The following is a 24,436-nucleotide window of genomic DNA, read 5'->3' as shown; positions in this document are numbered from 1 at the left end:
ACCTTTCCTGCATTTTTGTACTTTTTGTTGGGGATTTTGCTGTTGAAAATGGCCCGCAAGCATCGGAGTGAGGCTCTGGCTGGTGCTCGTCGATGCTAGAAGGCTGCGACGTGTCTTTCAGAGAAAATGCATGTGTTGGATAAGCTTTGCTGAGTCATGAGTTGTAGTGCTGTGGCCATGAGTTCATGCTCATGAATCAACAGCCTCTATATCAAATAAGGTGTCTTTAAACATAGGCACACATGCCACAAAGTATGCTTTGGTCAGATGACCAAAATCTTGTGTGCAGAGCCTCGCAAGAACCTAACTCTGCATTTCCCTGGGAGTAATGCTTCCATACTGGCGAATTCAGTGTTCCCGGGAATGTCACGCAACATTACTGCCAGGCATGAGAGCCGGCCATATATGCAGTCATACAGATGCTGCTTTTTGAGTCTGGTTTCTGTCACTTAGCATAACGCTGCTGAGATTCATCCCTGTGGTTCCTTTTGTTGCTGAGGAGTATTCCATTGTGGGGCTACGCCAGCTTCTCCATTCACTCAGCAGTTGATGGAGCATTGGAGTTCTTTCCAGCTTTTGGCGATTATGATCAAAGCTGCTGTGGACTTTCATGTACAAATCCGTGTGTGGACCTATGTTTTCATTTCCATTCTAATTGTCAGCATAGGAGCACATACATTTATTATTTGCTTAATGCTTGCAGTAGCCCTGCAAAGCAGCCTCATTTTATGCATAAGGATTTGGGCTCAGAGCGGAGCTATGGTGGCCTGCTGACTATCACATGGCTCACAGCAACTGCCACCGGTGCACAGTCTCTTCTCTGGGGGAGGCCTGGGGGTCCCTATTCGGCGTGGCCCTGTGGTGGGTGGGAAAGCCTTGGCTCTGTCCTTGCCTCTCCAGGGGCCTAGAGGTCCTCAGCTGCAAAGTGCAGATTCAGTCCCCTTTGAGAGCCCTGAGCTCCAAGCCTGCGATTCAAATCCTGCTGGGGCCTGAGCCATAGCAGTGGGCTGCACCACAGCCCCATTGCAGCCCTTCACAGGCCGAGCAGGGCTACAGCCAAGACTGACAGGCTGGGTGGGCTGGCTGGCTGGCTTCTAGGGCTTCAGCTGTCCTGAATGCATTCCGCTGCTGGAGGTGACGCCACCTGTTTTTGCTTTAGGGGCTCATCCTCCTCTAGCATTTGCAGGGGATGAGCAGTGGGGACTGCCACCAAGGCCTTACGCTCTTTGGAGGAGGCCCACATGCCGAGGGCTTGTCTTCTCTGGCCCTTCTCTATGGTGGCCTTGATCCTTGTGCAGAGAACTGACACAGGGACTGAGAAATGACCAGAGCAGGCTCCAGGTAGCCTTCGTTCTGCACCCTTTCCAGGCCCAGGTTTCTGTCTCCCAGCTACCCAGCAAGCTGCCTGATAACTTCCGAAAGCCTCCCGGAAGCTTTCCGTTGCTTGCACTCAGAGATCCCTGCATGCCACAGTGGATGCTCCCCTCCCTCAAGCCCCTGAGGCCTCAGCACCGGCTTGTCTCTTAGCAAACTCTTCCCCTGGACTCCACCTCCTGCCCCTCTGTTGGTGCAAGGAAGCCCCAGAGAGGGGACAGCTTGGTACTTGACAGCAATTGATGCAGAGGGAAGAGCCCCAGCCCCAGGGAGCGAGGACGAAGATCTGGGTGCTGAGTTATTGCTTGTCCTCTGGGGCTCATCTTCCTCATCTCTAAAATTGGTGCCATTTCCACAGTTTCATTCATTGTCATTGACCCCATCTCCTGTGGGTCCAGGCACTGTCCCTGAGGCTAGGGATCAGCAGAGGAGAGGGACCCAGACAGGCCCCTGCCCTGATGGAGGAGAGGCAGATGCACTGTTGCAGACCTTGGAGATGACAGAGGAGGTCCCAATTCTCTGGGGACTAACTTGGGGCATTGTCCATGCTTTGGCCAGTCCTGGTACCAGAAACTGACTTTAACTATTTTTTTTTTTTTTTGACAGAGTCTCTCTCTGTTGCCCAAGCTGGAGTGTACTGGTACAATCTTGGCTCACTGCAACTGCCTCCCAGGTTCAGGTGATTCTCCTGCCTCAGCCTCCCAAGCAGCTGGGATTACAGGCACGCACCACCACACCTGGTTAATTTTTTTTTTTTTTTTTTGGTATTGTTAGTAGAGACAGAGTTTCACCATGTTGACCAGGCTGGTCTTGAACTCCTAATCCCAAATAATCCTCCCACCTCAGCCTCCCAAAGTGTTGGGATTACAGATGTGAGCCACTGTGCCTGGCCTGACTTTGACTGCCTTAATGCAAAGGGGAATTAATTGGAAGGAAAGGGCAGAAGTCAGGGCCATGCTGGGGAGCTGGGTGGTGAGAACTGAAGGAAAGCCTCTCTACGGTGTGGCCTCCCAGATGAGAAATTCCGCTGAGATTCAAAATTGCACAGAGGGGTGAGTACCCACCAGGGTGGAGGGTGAGTCTCATGACTGACAGGCAGCTAAGCTGGCCTGCAGTGGGCTCCCCAAAACGTGGGGGAAATGCAGGGAAGGAAAAAGTCCTAAGTGTCCTCTGGTTGGGGACACTGGTGGAGTGGGAGAGTAGTGTCAGGTGGAGCTTGCTGGAGGCACTCAAATGCATGGGAAACAGAACTGTGAACTCCAAGGGGCAGAAACAGCAGAAGTCTTCGGCACTGTGAGCCTCAGAAATGGCTGCCACCTACCCAGTGGCCAGCCCAGGGAAGGCCTTCCCAGCTGTTCTCTGACCCAGCGGCTCCACACGGGAGGGTCTTCATGCACATTTGTGAAGTTCACGTGGGACGAATGAAGCCCAGCACACGGGCCTCGGCAGTCTCACCTGGCCCCACCTGCTAGGAATTTAGAAGAGGCTGCAGAGACCTGGCACGCACAGGCTACCGTACAGTCACTGAGGCACGTGGCAAGGGCTAGGGGAATGCCCAAGGAGGTGACCCACCTGGATGCGAGGCAGGGGCTTTCAAAGGAGTCCAGGAAGGCTGAGTAGTGTATGGCAAGGCCGTGGCAGAAAGGAGGGCATTCCTGCGGGGAGAGGCCCTGGGTTTTGATTCTTGGGCCCTGACTCTACCCTGTGAACCCAGGAGGGAGCAGGGAGCTGGGCAAACAGAGGTGACCTGGGGGCACGGCAGGAAGGGGAGCGTGGGGTTGGGGAGGAGCTCTTGTCGGGGGCAGGCAGTGGGGAGGCGAGGAGATGGGGTGGGGGGATGCAGGCCCCTGCAGGTCCTGCAGAGGACACCCCAAGGTTACCTTGGCCTGTGGCTCCGCGGCTCAAGCTACTGGCAGCAACGACAACAGCGAACCAGCAGCCTCTCTGAGTTTTATTATCATTCAAATGAGGACGTGGAGAGGTATTTCATTTGATTGGTAGAATAATAGGAGCCATTTATCTACCTTCTCTCAACCTTTCATATCTGTTTCACTATTTTATGGGATCGCATACATCATAGTAAAGGCAAAAATGTATTTTTTTCCCTTGACTTGGGGCTGGGGGGGCAGCAGGGATGGGAAGGAGGCTCTCAGAGTGGCTGGCAGGAGCTGAAGGAAATGAAATCGAAAAAGACTATTATTGGTGACAGACAGTTACATCTGAAAGGGAATAAGAAACTCCCCAGTGCGGGTGTGGAGAGGAGTTTTAAATGGAAGCTCTAACAGCCTCCAGCTCTAGGTCCATTGAGAGGCGGAGGACTGAGGGAGGCGTTGGGGGTGGCGGGCGAGACAGGGAGTGTGGCAGGGCACGGGGCGGGGGCGCTTCGGGCAGCCGGAGAGTCCTTGAGGGAAACAGCAATGAGGCTGGCACAAGGGGCCTGTGCCCCAGCTGTTGGAATTCTTTTTCTTTCTTGGGTTATGATAAATTACACATGTCATACAAGGATTCATTCTCCTTTTGAAAACACTAGAACTTCACAGGTAAAGACCCTGTGACTATCAGCCGCAATCCCAGCCCCTTCTACCCTTCCCAGAAGTAACAACTATTAAGACTTTTTTCCTCTTGATTTTACTAATATATATAGATGCCTTAAAAGAGGTAATACTCTGTTTTTTTGTTTTGTTTTGTTTTGTTTTTTTTTTTTTGAGACAGAGTCTTGCTCAGTTGTCCAGGCTGGAGTGAAGTGGTGTGATCTTGGCTCACTGCAAGCTCCGTCTCCCGAGTTCACGCCATTCTCCTGCCTCAGCCTCCACAGTAGCTGGGACTACAGGCACCCACCACCATACCTGGCTAATTTTTTTTTTTTTTGTATTTTTAGTAGAGATGGGTTTCACCATGTAAGCCAGGATGGTCTCGATCTCCTGACCTCGTTATCCACCTGCCTCGGCCTCCCAAAGTGCTGGGATTATAGGCGTGAGCCACCGCACCTGGCTGAGGTAATACGCTTTTGTGAATTCCCGCCCCACCATCCTCCTCCTTTTTTTTTTTTTGAGACAAGGTCTCACTCTGTGGCCCAGGCTGGAATGCAGAGGTGTGCTCTCAGCTCACTGCAGCCTTGATCTCTTGGACTGAAGCGATCCTCCTGCTTCAGCCTCCAGAGTAGCTGGGTCTACAGCAGGTGTGCACCACCACACCGACTAATTTTATTTTTATTAGAGGCGGGGTCTCCCTGTATTCACAACCCAGTCTGGTCTTGAATTCCTGCATTCAAGCCATCTTCCCAAAGTGCTGGGATTACAAGCATGAGCCACTGCACCTAGTCCTTCACCCCTTTCTTAAAAGGTGTCACGCTATCTCATTCAACTCCTTGGTTTTTCTCATTGCACATATTTTTGAGCCTTGTGTGGTTCTCGGTCACTCCTGGAGCTGTCTGGGGTGCTCCTGTTTGTGATTGTCCTGTGCTGTAGCCCCCTGGTGCCCCCCTGATGAACCCTTGGGTGGCTTCCATCTTTTCACAATGACAAAGAATGCTTCGAGAGGCCCGGGCAAGGTTTTCTTGAGGGCAGGTGAGCAGTGAACTCTCTGATGGGGAGGGGCGCATTTCAGCTGGAGGAGACGCTGTCCCATTGCTGTCCAAAGCGACTGTGGTGGGGCTGCAGCCAGCTGGCCACTGCGAGGGGAAGCGCACAGCTGCTCTTGCACAAAGGTTCCCTGTGGGGTCGTCTTGGGGAGGAAGTTGGTGGCAGAGAGGGGAACAGCAAAGCCCTGGCTGGACAGGGTGTCAGAGCAGAAGTGGGAAGGTGGGACCTACAGAACACCAGGGGATCCCTGGAGCTCCAGGTGCGACCCCACTGGGTGGGAGTGGGTGGCATTCCTGGGAGGCACGCAAAGGGCAAACGGGCAAGACCTGGTATGTGAAGGCAGGCTGCAGGCTCGGGCTGGGTGAAAATCAGCAGCACTTGGTGTGGCTGGCAGGGTAGTCCACCAGCACAGCCAAGGGGGCAGGGCAAAGGCAAAACCCAAGTCTCTGGGTGGTGCCAGCTGAGGGCAGGGGTGTGCAGAGCATGGGCATAGAGAGTCCTCCAGGGGCCCTGGTTCCCTGATGGCAGCACAGAGACGGGGAGGGTTCCCTCCGAGCATGGGAGACAAATCGAGGCTTATCAGGTGTGGGGCTGAGGCTCCCTGCTGAGGCTGTCCATCCCCCACCATGGGATGGCACTCGGTCCCAGCCCTCAGAGATGTGATGGGAGCAGGTGGGGGAAGGGGGTGGGTGGCCTGGTGGGAACTGGGCTGTCTATCCTGGGAGACTCTCAAGTTCCAGAACCCTCTCAAGAGTCCAGTTGCAAGACTTACGAGGAGTTTCTTAAACAAACAAACAAACAAAAACAAAAAAACCAGAAAAACCCAGCGTTATTGAGATGCAATCCACATACCATACAATTTGCCCCTTAAAGTATATAATTCAGTGGTTTTTAGTATATTCACAGACATGTGCCACCATGATCACGGTCAATTTAGAACTTTTTCATCACCTCCAAAAGAAATCTTTTAGCTATCACCCTATCTCCACGATCACAAATCTCCATGCTGTTGCTACAGGTTTTCCTGGTCCGGGCATTTCACAGGAGAGCAAGCACATGGTGTGTGGCCTTCTGCACCGGGCTCCCTTCATTCAGCACCATGTTCACAGGGATCATGCATGCTGGAGCCTATAACCAGCACTTCATTCCTTTTGAGCCCGAATGATACACCACCTTCTGTTTATCCATTCATCAGTCGCTGAACAGTTCGGTTATTCTTACCTTTTTTTTGACTTTGGATGGCCCCTGACTTACAATGGTTTGACTTAATGGTTTTCGACTTTACAGTGGTGTGAAAGCCACATCCATTCAGGAGAAACTGTACTCCGAGCACCCATGTGAGCATTCTGCCATGAAATGTTCAACATTTTATTATAAAAAAGGTTTTGTGGGGCTGGGCACAGTAGGTAGCTCACGCCTGTAATCACAGCACTTTGGGAGGCCGAGGTGGGCGGATCACCTGAGGTAAGGAGTTCTAGACCAGTCTGGCCAACATGGTGAAACCCCGTCTCTACTAAAAATACAAAAAACAGCCGGATGTGGTGGCAGGCGCCTGTAGTCTCAGCTACTCAGCAGGTGGAGGCAGGAGAATGGCCTGAACCCGGGAGGCGGAGTTTGCAGTGAGCCCAGATCGCACCATTGCACTCCAGCCTAGGCAACAGAGTGACACTCCATCTCAAAAAATAATAATAATAATAATTGAAAAAAGTAATATAAAAATAAAAATGTAATAAAAAATAATAAAAATAAAAAAGGCTTTGTGTTAGATGATTTTGCCCAACTCATGTCAATGCTCTGAGCACGTTTAAGATAGGATAGGCTGAGCTATGATATTCAGAAGGTTAGGTGACCTAAATGCATCTTCAACTTACGATTATTTCCAGCTTAGAATGGGTTTATCGTAAGTGGAGGAGCATTTGTACTATGAATAATGTTGCTATAAACATTTGTGTACATGTTTCAACGTGGACATATGTTTTCATTTCTCTTGGGTGTGTGTACCTACAGGTGGAATTGCTGGGCCGTTTGGTGACTCTGTTTCAGGAACTGCCAGACTGTTTTCCTCAGGGGCTGCAGCCACTTCACATTCCCACCAGCAGGGTGTGAGGGTTCTGACTTCACACTTCTCACCAACACGCATTATCTGACTTTTAAATTCTAGTCATCCTAGTGGGAGGAGTTGCTTTTTGAGGAAACTTCAAAAGCAGGTGGGGCTAGGTGAGGTGCCTCACGCCTGTGATCCCAGCACTTTGGGAGGCCAAAGTCAGAGGATGGCTTGAGCCCAGGAGTTTGAGACCAGCCTGGGCAACATAGTGAGACCCCTGTCACTACAAAAAATTAAAAAATTAGTTGGGCACAGTGACATGTGCCTGTAGTCCCAACTACTTGGGAGGCTGAGGCAGGAGGATCACTTGAGCCCAGGACTTTGAGGCTGCAGTGAGCCATGATCACGCTACTGCACTCCAGCCTGGGTAATAGAGCCAGACCCTGTCTCAAGAAAAAAAACAAAAGAAAAAGAAAAAGCAGGTGGCAGAGCTAGCTTGGTGCACCTCTGGGCTCCAGGACTACAGGACTATCGGGAGTCTGCCTTGGCTTCATCTCAGTGAGACCCCGGCCACACGAGCAGCTCCAGCCACTTCCTGATCTGACCTTAGAGCTCGGCGTCTCCCTCCCAGCGGTTCCTGCAAAGCCCCGGGGGACTCTGAGTGGCCTCCTCTTGACAGTCAGTTGTGAGTCCGCAATTTCCTCTTATGATTAAGACGGTCTCAGGAGGGCTTTGGTCACTTGGAACCTAAAGATACTTGACTGGTCCCATCGGTCCTCCTGAGTGGCTCAGAGTCTGGGAGCCTGCCAGGGCCCAGGTCACACTCCCTGGCCTGACCAGACCAATGAGCCCATCGCCTGGAATCTGCAAGCCCCTCCGTTGAGCTGGGAGCCCTGCGAGGGACTCCTGCTGGCATTGATAAAACCTACACCACTGCTTTCTGAGTTTCACTCTCCCGCTGGGGTGTGGTGATGATGCCACCCAGCCCTGAGGGGCCTGTGACAAACGCCGCCCCTTTATGTATCCTGGCTCTGACAAGGACTGCCTTTTTCTTGGGTCCTTGAACACAGTTTTGTTACTGTTGGGGCTGAACAAAGCCTTCCTGAATGCCCAGGAGAGCAGCAGGGACCTAACCGAGGACTCCAGAGGCTCAGGCCCAGCCCCACCTGGCTCCTCCACCCCAAATTCAGCCCCGGGGTTTTGTTCACCAACTACTGGGTCGGAGGTCCTGATTTCTACGTCCACTTGCCGCTGGGCAGCTTTCCCTGGCCCCTGTCAGGGCGTCCCCAACCAGGCATCTCGCTGATTTCATGGACCTGCCCCAGAGTGGGCCACCCGGTTCTGTAGCACCCATCTCCCCAGGGCTGCCCCCACTTCCAGTTTTCCAGGGGGTGACACTGTGGTGTCACCCCTAGTGAGGGCTGTTTTGTTCCTGTCACACGCCCCACTACCACAACTAGGCCCCATCCTTGAGGGATGCAAGCTGCACAGAGAAGCAGAGAAACAAGAGCTGTGGAGGTTCCAAAGTCCAGGTCCCACCACACACAGTACATTTGAAACGCTGTCTGCAGAGCATGTGTCTCCCCCTCAGCGTGGACAGATGAGGTTAAACATTGGCTGGGAGGAGAGAAGAGTATAAGGAACTAAGGGCGAGGGCTCTCCTGGGCTGGGTGGGGGTACGGCTGGGGAAGGATAAGCACCCCAGGGGGAGTACAGCTCTGATCTCGGACTTGGTGGGGCTGAACCTCATTTTCTGGGAGGGGCAAGGTCCCCAGGTGCCCTGTGCCCTGAGGAGGTCAGGAGACGCTGGAAGGGAGTGAGCGGTGGCTCAACAGAGGGCCTGTGACAGCCCAGCGAGCTCTCCAGCTCCAGAGCCCTGTAAGGAGCAGCCAAGTTCCCACGAAGGGCCTGGAAGGGCGTCCCAGTTGTGACAAGAGGAGGCCACAGCCAAAACTTGCTTGGCCCTTACAAGCAGAGACCAGATGGGGACGCAGACAGTGCATCGGCTGCCAACTCGGAAGGGAGATGATGGCCAGGAACCAGATGTCCCAGTGTATGTCTTGGGGGAGCCAGCAGGGATGACATCGACCGATGACCCATCTGCCACCTCCCCTGATGTTTATGACGTCACCCATATTTGCTGGGATCTGAGGGGGGCAAGAGATGGGGGAGAGGCCCTGAATCAACTGAGTTGAAGCTGACAGAGCTGAACCGAACTCACCAAGACTTTTCTGCTACTCAGTAGAAAATGGAGGTTGGAAAGGAAGAATGCAGAGAGTAGGAAAGTAAGGTGGTGGTTTTGCACACCTGCGTAAGTGGCCTGAACATTCACACCCACAATCCGGGGCTGCATGTGGGACAGTGAATGCAGCCTTTGGCGGGGTGGCTCTTCCTCCCCGTCCCTGGTCATGCGATGGGCACTGGTGCGTAGCTGGGCGTGCCCTCCTCGCTCTCCCTCCTGGGGGTAGGTGTCAGGGGAACAGAGAGGACTGGGTGAGTGGTGAACACAGCCATCTATCTTCCTGCTCCCCAAGTCCCCATTTGTGAGGATGTTGCCAGGAGCAGGTAAGAGCTGGGAGGGCAGGTAGTGATGACTAGGAAGGAAGGAGGCAGTCCCGGGTACCTGGGTGACCTGGGGGCCACAGGAGAGGGAGAAGCCTGGAGGAGGCTGGGAGAGGAAGGCTCAGAGGAGGCATTGGGCGGTGGTCAGCAGACTTAGGAGCCAGAATCCACTTCGGGTTCCTGGGCATATTCCCTAAGCAATTGGAGCCTCCAGTCCTCACCCCAAACAAGGTGGGCTCCACATGTCTGCCTGGCCCACATCTTTCTCCTTCCTGGTTCTCACTTGGCACACCTTCATCTCCCAGTAGTTTAGGCAAGGCTGACCCTGGCCTCTGGCTTTATTTAGGCCTGGCCAATGGGGCTATATTCTTGTACCCCTGTTGGAACTGTTGGCAGAGGGAAGCTGCCTCTCTGCCAAGGTGGCTGAGCTGAGCAGTGAGCGCATAGACCGGTGGGCCCCTCCTTGCTGATCTCCCCAAGCTGGGCCCAGGTCCCTGCCAGGCCCTTCGCACCTGCTGTTCACTTCCCTGGGGTGCCTTCTCCTCTGCCCTTCACCTTCAGCTCCTCTCATCTGATGCTCAATCCAGTGGCCCTACTCAGAGAGGCCAATCCCGCTCCCTTTAAAACAGTCCCCAGTCCTGTCCCAGGGCCTTCCCTATGTCTGCATTTCTTCCCAGCACTCACCAGCATCGGAGATGAGCTCCTGAGCTACTTTCACTGACCATCTCCTCCTCTGATATCAGCCCCCAAAAGCAGGGACCCTGTTGCGCTGCTTCCCGACCCAGGGCTCAGCAGAGAGCAGATGCTCAGCAGTCCTGCCTGGACACCAGATGCTCCTGAGAACTCTGTGCCTGGTGTGGGGCAGAGTCTCCAAGGTCACAAATGCATCTCGGGGGTGCAAAAATCCCTGCTCAGGTTTTCTAAAACAAAACTTAATTTCTGTCTTGAGTCCCCATTAGAGTAAATTCAGGATAAATTTGGCCCATTTTGGGGTGTTCTTGGTCCATTTGTGGTTGCACTCAGGTGGAGGAGGGACCCAGGAAGTGTCAAGGCCTTGAGTGGGGCCGAACTCCCCAGACATCTGTGTGACGTCCACGCTGCACCCACAGCCCAGGGGTCTCTGCCTTCCACGGTGGCTCCACACAGTCCTCCGTCCTGCCTAGTACAGGATCCATCCCTGCCACATGCCCCTCTTAGACCACCAGGGTCCCCCGTCACATCCCAGGACCAATCTGGTGACCCCTCTGCTTCAAAACATACATTCTGCCTCAGTGGGGCACATGAGGACTCTAAGCTGCCCCCAGTCTGTCCAGGCCCCTCCCACAGGAGTTAGGAGGGGCTGTCTTGGTGGCTGGAGACCTGATGGGTGGATGTCTCCGTGGGCCCCACTGCTCCCCTCCAAACATACCCCTCCCTGGGATCCCCAGACTCCATACAGGGCCAGGATAGCTCCTCTCCCTGTCACCCTGGGGCTCTCCCAGCTGCCAGGCAGAAGGCTGCCAACACCAGGAGGAGGACATATCCAAGGCATCCGGGACGCCAGCGTGAGTGAGCAAGGCTCGTCCTGCAAAGGGTCTGGGATGTGACTGGGTGTGCAGAGGCGGAGAGAGAGGCCAGGCTCGGGCTTCATCTTGTTTAATCCGCAGAGGACCTAGCGGATCGCTATTTAGACTCCTGCAGGCTACAGTGCCGCTCTGTTCCGGCCTTGCAGCCTCCCCGCAGCTCAGAGGATGGGACTGGGGTCCAGCTCCCTGCCCACTCCGCACCCGGCACCTAGCAGCCTGCCCGTTCCCCCGCCCCGCTTCACTTCGCCTCTCGGGGTTCGAGTCTCAGCCTCCAGCGTCGCCCCGCACCTCCCGCCCCGCCCTTCAACTTTCGCCTCCGCTGCAATTTATTACTGGAGGCCGCGGAATCAGCTGCGTGGAGCGCGCCTCCCGGGAGCCGCAGCTGTTGGAGAAAGGCATCCACCCGCCTGGGCCGGCTCCTGGGCGCGGGGCGGTGTCCCAGGGAGGCGTCTCCGCCGAGCTGCAGGCCGAGGGGCGCGAGCCGGGTCCCAGGGGCAGGCATCCGGTAAGGGCCTCGCCCACCCGGGGTGGCTTCTGCGCCACGGGGCCTGCGCTCCGCCCTTGGGATCCGCGAGGGTTGGAGACCGGGGACTCGGCAGCAGAGGGCGCCATGCAGAACGGCTCCGTGTGGCCCCCAGGGAGGGTGGATTTAAAGAAAACCAGTCACATTAAAAAGCCAGGATTCATGGAAATAACTGGATTGCTGGCTTCTCCTGAAAAACGGGCAGTCGGCACCGGGCGGCCTTCCACAAGGCAAAACGTGGGGGCAGCCGCGTTTACAAGGCCCGGCTGCCCTCTTCAGGTACCCAGTGCCTCGCCCTACCCCAGGGGACATTTGGCCTGAGACCCCTGCTCTACGTGGGGCACAGCAGAGGCCAGGGGACACTGTGGCCTAGCTGTTCCACGGGCTTCTGGAGGGCAAGGACTCTCTTTTTGTTTTTATCTTTGTATATTACTCTGGTACATAAAGGCTGGCATATAAAGGTGTTGAATAAATTTTCAATGAACAGCTGAACAAATGATGATGGTGATGAATGGATGAATGGATGGTGATGACTACCCAGAATTATGAGGCTGAATGAGACTCAACCACTTGAAAAGGTGAGTCCACATTGCAGGCCAAGGAAACAGGTGCAGAAGCTGGGGGCCCCTGAGGGAGTCCAGGCACTTGGGGTGCGGACCAGGGCGGGGTGGCTGCCCAGGGGTGGCAGGAAGGCCAGGCTGAGGGGCTGGGATTTGAACCTTCTGGCTGCTTTACTATCCAATCACCTGAGCTTTAAGCACCTTAAGTCTGGGGATACCCTCCAGACCCAGGGAATCAGACTCTTTACGGGTGTGGGGGGCAATCTGTACTTCAAAAATGTTGCGGGTCGGCCAGGCGCGGTGGCTCACGCCTGTAATCCCAGCACTTTGGGAGGCCGAGACGGGGGGATCACAAGGTCAGGAGATGGAGACCATCCTGGCTAACGCGGTGAAACCCCGTCTCTACTAAAAATACAAAAAATTAGCCGGGCGTGGTGGCGAGCGCCTGTAGTCCCAGCTACTCAGAAGGCTGAGGCAGGAGAATGGCGTGAACCCGGGAGGCGGAGCTTGCAGTGAGCCAGGATCGTGCCACTGCACTCCAGCCTGGGCGACACAGCCAGATTCCGTCTCAAAAAAAAAAAAAAAAAAAAAAAGTTGCAGGTCGGCTTGGTGGCTCACGCCTGTAATCCCAGCATTTTGGGAGGCCAAGGCGGGCGGATCGTGAGATCAGGAGATTGAGACCAGCCTGGCCAACATGGTGAAACCCAGTTCGAGACCAGCCTAGCCAACATGGTGAAACCCCGTCTCTACCAAAAATACAAAAATTAGCCGGGCATAGTGGCACGAGCCTGCAATCCCAGCTACTTCGAAGGCTGAGGCAGGAGAAGCGCTTGAACCCGGGAGGCGGAGGTTGCAGTGAGCCGAGATGGTGCCACTGCACTCCAGCCTGGCGACAGAATGAGATTCCCTCTCAAAAAAAAAATAAATAAATAAACAAAAGTTCCCCCAGAAGATTTTGGAGCCCCCAAAACCTGCATCGCGGGTAAGTGATTGTCTGCCACGGGTCTGCTGCTGCGTCCATCCCTCTTCCTGCCCCGCCTCCCAGGGCTGGGTGGGAGCCATGGGTCACCTTTCTGAGTGGTGATCAGGCCCTGGGGGTCCATCTTAGCCACTCACTACATTTTAAGTAAGTTTTAGAGGGAAGGAAAAGTATGAAATGACTGTGTTTGTTTTGTCCAAGCAAATCCATTTATAAAGTGCAGCACTTATTTAAGAAAAAAACAACAGCTATTGACAAAATATAAGAAAATAAATTAAAGCAGCAGCTTCTTAAAAGGACCCTGTCCGATAATTTGATTTTTTCCCCCTTCTTCCCTCAAAGGCCAGAACGACACAATCAATCTTGCTGTTCCATAGGCTGTCTCGTTACAGCTTTTTCTTAAGTGAAAAAAAAAAAGAAAAAGAAAAAAAGTGGAAGGAAACTGAGTACCGTCTGCAGCACCACCGCCTCCTGCCCCCAGAGGATCCACAGGGACCCTCTGTTTCCCCCTCTGTTTCTTGTGCTGCTGCAGCCCAGCCCTGACCCCCACCCTACCCCAGCTATGCCCTCCAGATGGGACCCATCAACTGGTCTTAGATGAGACTGGTCAGCTCAGAGGTCTTCCCGCCAAATCCCATGACCCACAGGCTGTGGGGATCCTATCTTAAGTTGTCAAGTGGATCAGTCATCAAATTTCTCATCCTGACAGCCTCATCCAAAAAACTGATGAGTAAAACACATAGCAGAACGCAGGTGTGCTGAGGGCTTTGCACAGGCAGGTGAACCCCCTCTGCAGGCAGCACTTTGCTTCCAACATATGCAGCTCTCAGGAGGAGGAGTTCCCACCACCTCCACCTCCTTACAAGACCCTCTGCCCCAAACGTTGCCCTGTGTGGTTACCATCCACCCTGTCAGCCGCACACACTGGGTGCCTGCCCAACATTGGCGGCACTCTGATCATCCCCCACGGTGAGGACAGGTAAGGTTTGTTGGGAATAAAACCAGTTTTAAAAGGCAGTCCCACCTGCATTTAGATCCAAGGCCATGGCCTGTCCTTGGCCAAATCACTGTCTCCCTGTGAGTTTCTCCATGTGAGTTTCTCCACCCGGAGAGCGAGGTCAATAACACCCGGGAGTGGTTGTGAGGATTGAATGTGCAGTCATATGTCGTCATCATCATCATATTTTATAATCGAGCACTTGCTCATTGCCTGATCCTGAGTTATCATTCCTTTCTGACATTATCAGACTGAGTCTTCTATACATGTTATTTGCCTTAGTTTACACGTGAGAAAACAGACATGCAGAGAGGTTAGGTTAATTGCTTTTGGTCTTATAACAAATAAGAGGGAAGGGTTTTTTTTTTTATTATTGTGGGGGTTTTTCTAGAACCCATGACCCACTTGCTTGTTATCCCCATTTCCCTCTGGAAAGGTCCCTCCACCAAGTGTGGTCTTGGAGAAGAGCAGTGATGATGCTACCTCCCACAGTGGAAGCTCCAGGGCAGCTAGTTCCAGGCCGTGGAGCCAGAAGTAAACTCAGCTGAGACCCTCAACCTGCCTTCAGTCCTTGGTGCTCTCAGACCTGGTGCTGCAGCCTCCGTGGATTCAAATAACCCCAAATTTACCTTCCCTTTTTGCTTAATATGGGCAGAGTCTATCTCTGAATCTTGCGACCCCAGGACTCTGCTGGCAACAAAATGAGTAATAACAATATTACACTGGCCGGGCACAGTGGCTCACACCTGTAATCCCAGCACTTTGGGAGGCCAAGACGGGCAGATCACAAGGTCAGGAGATCGAGATCATCCTGGCTAACACGGTGAAACCCCATCTCTACCAAAAATACAAAAAATTAGCCGGGTGTGGTAGTGGGTGCCTGTAGTCCCAGCTACTCGGGAGGCTGAGTCAGGAGAATGGCATGAACCCAGGAGGCGGAGCTTGCAGTGAGCCGAGATCGCGCCACTGCACTCCAGCCTGCATGACAGAGCGAGACTCTGTCTCAAAAAAAAAAAAAAAAAAATATATATATATATATATTATTATTATTAGTTGTTGTTGTTGAGACGGAGTCTGGCTCTGTCACCACCTCGCCCGGCTAGTTTTTTATATTCTTTTAGTAGAGACGGGGTTTCACTGTGTTAGCCAGGATGGTCTCAATCTCCTGACCTCGTGATCTGCCCGTCTCGGCCTCCCAAAGTGCTGGGATTACAGGCTTGAGCCACTGCGCCCGGCCAATATTATTATTATTATACCAAAAGTACCTATTATTTCTTGAGCATTTATTATGTACTGGGTCTTGAGATAAAGAGCTTTATAGATGTTACATTGTCTCATCCTTGCCACCTTGTACAATTGTCCCTGTTTTACAGGCAAGAAAACTGAGGATCGTATACATTTGGATTCTTGCCTGACATCACACAGCTGGGGAGAGGGCCAGGGGCTCAAACCGTGAGCTGTCTGAGCGTACGTCTGTGAGCATAAAACTCTGCTGATGTGCCTGACATAAGAGGTGCTTACTCAGTGATGGCTTTAGCACCATGTATGCATAGATCAGGTCTGTTAAAAATTAGTGGGGAGGTTCTAGTTGGAGGTAAGATGAAGTAGACCTACTCCACCCTGTCTCTCCCACTGAATGCAGCTTCAAACCTGGACTAATTGCATGGATTAGCTCCTTTAAGTCTCTGAATAAAAGACCAGTTATTAAAGTGACACCAATTGGTGGTAAGTTTACTTTTTTCCACCATTCAATATCCCCTGAATTTAAACCCCTGAATTCAATGCAGCCCAAAACCTTGAAGTGGATATCAGCATCTATAGAGTGATCTCCAGGGAAAACCCTCTGATTCTGGCTTCAGGATCAAGAAAGGGGCCTCCCACTGCTCCAGGTGAGTGAGGAAGCCTCCTATTTTTTTCTTTTTCTTTTTCTCTTTTTCTATTCTCTCACGCCACAGCCCCCAAGCAATGATGTGGCAGTAGCACTAGCAACAGTAGCGGCAGCAGCAACAGCAGCAAAAGCTGGTAGGAACCTAAAACTCTGAGGAAGGGGAATTTTCCTCTCCAGTTGGAGGAGCCATGGTCCATGAAGGTGAGGCAAACCCCTGCTGCTTTGCTATCTCTGGTGCTTGGGCTCAACTCATACAGTCACAGGAAATACATGGCAGAGGAGAAATAAAGCCCCAGCTTTCTGGCCCGAGGACTGGACAAGGGGAACCTCAGTGAACCAAAAAGTATAGGAGAGATCTCAGAGAGAGAAGAGCTGGGAAAAGTGATCCCTTAAAGTTGTTTGTGAAATCCTGGGTTTCTTCCCAAAATGTACATGATCTGTACAGGATTTGACCTTAAACTGCATACTTAGACTTGAGAATGGAACTACAGGATAGCCCACTGCCCAAATCCCAGATTAGCCATGGGATGGTACATATGGGGCAGATTCAAATAGCGAAACAGCAAAAAAATAAAATAAGTAATAAAAACATAAAATAATAATAAATAAATAGCAAAAGCTTTGTAAACTGATCTGACATTGGAACCACCGGCCACAGGAGGCTGTTGGGAACTTATGACCTGAACTCAACTGGATCATTTTCCTGCTAACAGAAAAATACCAAAAATTACTCTATATAAAAGAACCAGGAGTGGCCTGGCACAGTGGCTCATACCTGTAATCTCAGCACTTTGGAAGGCCAAGGCGGGTGGATCACCTGAGGTCAGGGGTTTGAGACCATCCTGGCCAACATGGTGACACCCCATCTCTACTAAAAAATACAAAAATCAGTCGGGTGTAGTGGCATGTGCCTGTAATTCCAGCTACTCAGGAGGCTGAGGCGAAGAATTGTTTGACCCAGGGAGGCAGAGGTTGCAGTGAGCTGAGATTGTGCCACTGCACTCCAACCTGGGTGACAGAGCAAGACTCCATCTCAAAAAGAAAAAAAAAAAAAGAACCAGGAAAGGCTCAACTCACTTGGGAAAAGTTGCCAATGCTGAGGCTACTTTGCTGAGATCAGACTTTACGGCAGCCATTATGAAAGTGGTGCAGTGTGTAAGGGCAAACACTCTTGAAATGAATGGAAAGACATAAAGTCTCAGCCAAGAAAAAAGATATCAAGAAGAACCAAGTGGAAATTTAGAACTGAAAAAGACAACAACAAAAATCTCACTGGATAGGCTCAATAGCAAAATGGAGATGATAGAGGAAGAATCCAGTGAAATTGAAGATAGATCAATGGAACTCATCCAATTTGAATAACAGGCAAAAAAAGATTATTTAAAAAATGAACAGAACTTCAGGGACCCATGGGGAAATACCAAAAGGTCTAACAGTCTTATCACTGGGATTCTGGAAGGAGAGAAGAAAAAAATAGGGTCTGGAAAAAATGTGTGAAGAAATCATGGTGGAAATTTTCCAACTTTGGTGAAAAACGTAAACCTACAGATGTAATAAGCTCAGTGAATCCTAAACAGAAGAAACCCAAAGAAATATATGCCCAGAAAATCATAACCAAACTTCTGAAAATGAAAAATGACAAAATCTTGAAAGCAACCTGAAAAAAATGACACATTTCCTATATGGGGAAAATGATTCAAATGACTCAGGATTTCTCATCAGAAACCATGAAGGCCAGCAAAAGTGGAACGACAGTTTTAAGGTGCTTAAATAAAACAAAACAAAACAAGAAAAGTGCTGAAAGAAAAGAACTGTCAAATGATAAGTCTTTAGAAGAAATACCTTCTGGATGAAGGTAAAATAAAGACCTTTTCAGATGAAGGAATGCTAGGAGGATTTGTTGCTGGGAGACTTGCACTAAAAGGTTGCTACAGCAAGTTCTTTAGACAGAAAGAGATAATAGTAGAAGGAAACGTGTAACATCAGGAATAAATGGAGAGCCGCAGAAGTGGCAAATATTTGGATAAATATAATAGGCAATTCTTTTTCCTGTTGAGCTCTTTAAAATATGTCTGATGGTTAAAACAAACAAAAAATTGTGTGGTAGGGTTTTCAGTGGCTGTAGATGTAATATAGAAGACAAATATAAAATAAAAGAGAGAGGATAAAGGCACCTACACAGCAGTAAGTTCTTTACCCTTCACAGGAAGGAGACTGAGAAGAGTATGTCTACTGTATTTTCTAGAACAACCTCTAAAAAAACTATTCAAAGAAATATAGTAAAAAGTTAAATAAATAAATTAAAATTGAATACATTCATAGGAAAACAAATAATCTTAACTTAAGCCTTACATTTAACACAAAAATTAACTCTATTTTTTCTTTTTTGAGGAAGGGTCTTGTCCTGTCACCTAGGCTGGAGTGCAGTGGTGCAATCACAGCTCACTGCAGCCTTGACCTCTTGGGCTCAGGTGATCCTCCTACCTCAGCCTCCTGAGTAGCTGGGACCACATGTGTGCTCCACCATGCCTGGCTAATTTTTTATTTGTAGAGAAGGGGTCTCACCATGTTACCCATGCTGGTTGATCTCAAACTCCCTGGTTTAAGTGATCCTCCTGCCTTGGCCTCCCAAAGTGCTAGGATTATAGGTGTGAGCCACCATGCCAGGCCTCAAAAATGGACTCTAAATAGATTATAGATAAAACTTTTGAATGGAAGCATAGAAGGGCATCTTTATGACCTGTGACTAGACAAAGAGTTTGTAGACATGATATTAAAAACACAGTCTAGCCGGGCGCAGTGGGTCACGCCTGTAATCCCAGCACTTTGGGAGGCTGAGGTGGGTGGATCATGAGGTCAGGAGATTAAGACCATCCTGGCTAACATGGTGAAACCCCGTCTCTACTAAACATACGAAAAAATTAGCCCGGTGCGGTGGCGGGCGCCTGTAGTCCCAGCTACTTGAGAGGCTGAGGCAGGAGAATGGCGTGAACCTGGGAGGCGGAGCTTGCAGTGAGCCGAGATTGTGCCATTGCACTCCAGCCTGGGTGACAGAGCGAGACTCTGCCTCAAAACAAACAAACAACAAACAAACAAACAAAAAAACCACAGTCTATAAATGGATAAATTGAGTTTCATCAAAATTAAAACTTTTGCTTTGAAAAAGAGACCGTTAAGAGAATAAAAAGACAAGCTATAGACTTGGAGAAAATATTTACAAACCACATATCCAACAAAAGATTTGTATTCAGAGCATGTAAAGAACTGTCAAAACTTAACAGTAATGTCACGAAATCTTTGGGATGTCACTTTTCTGGCCTGAAACCTCTGGCAGTGGTGCCTTTGCCCAAGTTTTGCTCAGACCCACTGGGCTTGTTCCAGCCACTCGGTCTGGCAGGCTGCACTCGGCTCACCCTACCAGCCTGGATCCCACATCTGCCAAGGACGAGTCAGGCGTGGAGTGCTGAGGGGTGTGTGAGCAAGTGTGGGGTCCGGCCACTGTGTCGTCAGACATGCCAGCTGCTGCAGTGGGGTGGGCAGTACAGGTGCAGGCTCTCTGTGAGGCTGTGGCTGAACCAGGTGCATTGCAGGTAGCTTCCCATGCCAGCACTGGGAAATGCAGTGGTGCCCAGAAGCTTGGAGATTCTAGGCACCACAGGACCCCAAAGAGGGAGTCACAGCCCTAGCTCAGGGAGGTCTCCCAGGTCTCGGCTCCCTAAGGGGCTGCAAGTCTTCTCTCCTTCTCTTCACCTGCAATGTGGTGAGCAGGGGACATGTTTCAGCCCTGTTCATGTTATAACTCTTTTAGCTCCACTATTCAGCAGTCCAGAGTTCTCCTGCGACCAGAAAGAAGGAGGTATGCAAACAAGTGCAGGGTGAGCAAGTTGAAGAAGAGCTTTATTGAGCAACAGAACAGCTAACAGGAGACCTACAGGGGGTAGCTCCATTCTGCAGCCAGGGTGTCCCAATGAGTGTTCAGCTCCTAGCAGAGAGGAGACCCTGGAGTGTGAAGCTCATCTCTGCTGCTGGTCATCCCATCATCTGCTCAGTTCTGGCTGAGCCCAGGGCTTTTATGGGCCTCAGAGGTGGGAATGTGCATGCTGATTGGTCCACAGGCGGCCATGGGCAGACCCAGAAAAGGCACTCAGGTCAGTGGGACTGGAAGCCTGGCCCCCAGCCTTCAGGATCTCCCTGGCCTGAAGATGGGGCCTCACTGGGGACCACCCGCTTCTGCCCAGAAATTTGTCTGCCTCCTGCTGCAGTTCATGGCACTGGGCTCAGCCCTGATAGCAAGGAGAAGCCAGGCAAGGGTGCAAGGGCAGGGGGCCTTTCCAAACCTCCAAGAGTGCAGGGATGCCTGAGTCTGCAGCAGCAGTTTGGGGGTGGGGGTGGGGGCAGGGCTCCTGCCTGCTCCTGGAGTGGGAGGCCCAGGTCTGCAGCCTCAGTTTGGGTGGTTGCAGCTGCACCCAGGAGGGCAGGGTTCCTGTCTGTTCCTGGCCGCCCAAGAGCACAAGGAAACTTGGACCTGCAGCCAGGACGTGGGCAGCTGCAACATCACCTGGGGAGCTCCTACCCCAGCTTGGAAAGGGTGGGACTCCTGTTTGTCCCCACCCACTGGCTCCACAGAGTGTGCAGCCCCGGTTGAGCCCCCCTGCTGCAGCTGGTGTGATGGCAGTGGCAGGCTGTCTGGAGCCACTGCTGCCATCAGTAAGAAAACAAAAGCCCAATTAAAAACTGGACCAAAGATCTGAACAGATACTTTACCAAAGAGGATATAAAGATGTCCAATAAGCATATGAAAAGATGTTCAACATCATTAGCCATTAGGGCAACAGGTACAACTACACACCCACTAGAATGAACAAAATAAAAGTTCTGACAATACCGAGTGGAATGCTCACACATTGCTGATGAGAACTCAAAATGGCACCACCAGTCTGAAAATCGATTTATCAGTTGTTTATAAAGTTAAATATATGCTTACCATGTGACCCAGCAGTTCCACTCCTGGGGATTTACTCTATAGAAATGAAAACTTATGTTCCCATGAAAACTGACCCATGGCCGGATGTGGGAGCTCACGCCTGTAATCCTAGCACTTTGGGAGGATGAGGCAGGAGGATCACTTGAGTCCAGGAGTTTGAGACCAGCCTGGGCAACATAAAGAGACCCTGTCTCAACAACAACAACAACAACAAAAATAGCAGGGCATGGTGGTGCACACCTGTAGTCCCAGTTACTTGGGAGGCCAAAGCAGGAGGATTGCTGCAGCCCAGGAGTTCAAGACTGCAGTGGGCTATGATTGCACCACTGCGCTCCAGCCTGGGCAACTAAGTGGGATCCTGTCTCAAGAAATTAAATAAACAAATAAATAAATAAATTACTGTGAGGAAAAACATTATTGAGAACTTAGTCGCTGCTGGTCTCTAGTAAGTTGTGGGTGTACAAAGTGGAATCCAGTAAGGTCCACATTTGTGGGCGTCTTACAAAGCCAGCCACAGTGTGACATAAGGGGGTAGGAGAAGGGTCAGGTTTCACCTTAATTGCCACCTTCTCATAGAGGCCTTCCCTGACCCTCCCCACACAAAGTAGCATCCTTGTATGAGTTTCCCATTGCTGCTGTAATAAGTCACCCAAAGCTTCAGTGTTTAAAACAACGCACACTTATATCTTACAGTCCTGGAGGACACAAGTCCAAACTGGGTCCCACTGGGCTAACGTCAAGGTGTGGGCAGGGCTGTGCTCTTCCTGGAGGCTCTCATGGGGAGTCTGTTTCCTTGCTTCTTCCAGCCGCCTGAGGCCACCTGTCCTCCCCCATCCTCATGGCCCCCTTTTCCACCTTCAAGGCCAGTTATGTTGGGCTGAGTCCCTCCTGCACTGCTTACTCTCTGGTTCTCTCCCCTCTGTCTCCCTTTGCCATCTCTAAGGACTCTTGTGATTCTCCTGGGCCTATCAGATAATTCAGGACAATGTCCCCAACTCAAGGTCAGCTCATGAGCAACCTGCAATGGCTTCTGATGCTAACTGCCTTGAATTAGGCCAGACTCCACAGGCTAAGGGTACATTCCTCCACAAGACTGCCCTCACTTCAGACACCAGCCACAGGAGCAAGGGGCCCCAGGCCACCCCCACTTCTCACCAGCTGCCTACACATTCAGGGGCTCTCGCTGCACCCTCAGGTTTGATCATTTGTTAGAATGACTCAGAACTCAGAAAAGGGCTATACTTATGACGATAAACGGATACAATCAGAACCAGCCCAAGGGACAGACCCATAGGGTGAGGTCTGGGAGGGTCCTAAACAGGAAGCATCTATCATTGTCTCCCTGTGGAGTCAGGACGCATCCCCCCTCGAGACATCAACGGGTGGCAATATTGCCAGCCAGGGGTGCGCGCCTGAGCTTTGGCGGTGAGTTTTTATGGGGGTTTCATTACATGGACACAGTCGCTTGAATGGGCTGCCTCATTGGCCGTGAAGCTGAACCCCACCTCCATCCCCCTGCCCTCCATGGAGGTCGGGCTGATATCATGTGTGGCTCACAGCCCCACCCTCTCATCACAGGGCTGGTCTTTCTGGCAGGTCCAGCCCTGATCTTGAGCCACCTCACTGGCATAAAGTAATAGCTGTTGTCTGAGGGACTGCAAGTAACAAGACGCCCATCACTCAGGAGATTCTAAGGATTTAGAAGCTACCTCCCGGGAACTGGGTACGAAGACCAGCCAGATTCGTTATGATTCACAACCTTAAGTCCATCTTCAACTTTAACTCTCCTTGGAGTGTGACCTGACATAGTCATAGTTCCAGGGATTAGGCTCAGGACATCTTTAGGGGGCTATGATTCTGCCTGGCACAACCTCCCAGTGTCTAACACATCACCCTCTTTTGTTTTTATTACAATACTGGTGCCTTTGTAAAATGGTCTGATTTTGTTGTTTATTTGCTTATGGCCTGTCTCTTCCTCTGGAGTGTCAGCTATATAAGGGCACCTTGGAGCACCCTGAGCTGACCCAGCATGTTGTGTGTGCCAAATGACAGAGGAAGGAAGAGAAAGAGTTGGAGGAGGCAACATTTGAGCTGGTCCTGGAAGGATGAGTGGAGTGCTGCAGGGTGAGCAGAGGCTCTGGCCAGGAGCAACAGGTGCATAGAGCCAGAGGAGGGCTTAAGGACTGCGTGGGTCAGGGAGTACTGGGCAGATTATTGTGGCTGGAGCACTGGGGTGTGTCATGGGAAGGAGGCAGATGTTGGGAGCTGATCAAGAGAGGCAGCTTAGACACAACTGCACGTGGCCAGGCGACAGACCTGAGGGCACCTGTGCTATCTGCTCTAGCGCCTTCTCTCTCTGACACAGGTACCAGGAGGGAAGCACCGGGGTGTGACAAATAGGGTATGGACCCTGGAGTCAGCCAGTACTTGTGGCCAGGGGCAAGTCACCTCACTCCCCGCCGTGGCTGTCACTGAGGCTGGCCCACTCTCTTGTCCAGCCTTCTTCTCTTTGCTTTCCTCTATGGCAGAGCCTGGAGAGCTCAGTTTCCCAATCTCCCTTGCAGCAAGTGACACCGATCTGGCCAATGAGTTAGAGGAAGAATCTTGGTGAAGGGTGTTCTGGGAGTGGAAAGTGCCCAGTAGAAAGAGGGATAGACTCAGCCGAATCAGAATTTGGCCTTCTGCTCTGCTTCTGGCTTAGAATGCCACATGATGTCAGGAGCAGCAGCAGCTACCTTGTGACCACGAGGGGCAAGCTAAGAGTAATGTCCTGGCCGGGTGCGGTGGCTCAAGCCTGTAATCCCAGCACTTTGGGAGGCCAAGACGGGCGGATCACGAGGTCAGGAGATCGAAACCATCCTGGCTAACACAGTGAAACCCCGTCTCTACTAAAAAATACAAAAAACTAGCCGGACAAGGTGGCGGGCACCTGTAGTCCCAGCTACTCGGGAGGCTGAGGCAGGAGAATGGCGTGAACCCGGGAGGCGGAGTTTGCAGTGAGCCGAGATCCGGCCACTGCACTCCAACCAGGGCGACAGAGCGAGACTCCACCTCAAAAAAAAAAAAAAAAAGAGTAATGTCCTAAGGCTGGCAGGAAGATGGGAAGTTCCCTGGCCTGGGAGGATATCACTGAGCAACTGGGCCAGTGCCAGCAATCACCCACCTCTGGGTATTAGTTGGGTATTCTGTTACTCACAAACAAGCTTTAGTGAATACCCTCTCTAGGCCTCAGTTTCCTTTACTGTTCACTGGAGCTAACTACATTTATCAATATTCATTCCACTCATGTTGTATACCAGGAAGTACTCTAGGTGTTGGTGGCAGAGCAGTGAACAAGAGATAAAGTTCCCATTCCTTATGGATTTATTTATTTTTGAGA

This window comes from Trachypithecus francoisi, unplaced genomic scaffold (genome assembly GCF_009764315.1).
Source record: "Trachypithecus francoisi isolate TF-2019V2 unplaced genomic scaffold, Tfra_2.0 Lachesis_group2, whole genome shotgun sequence".
NCBI lineage: Eukaryota > Metazoa > Chordata > Mammalia > Primates > Cercopithecidae > Trachypithecus > Trachypithecus francoisi.
The sequence above is the reverse complement of the archived record's forward strand: the minus strand, read 5'-3'. Positions refer to the sequence as shown.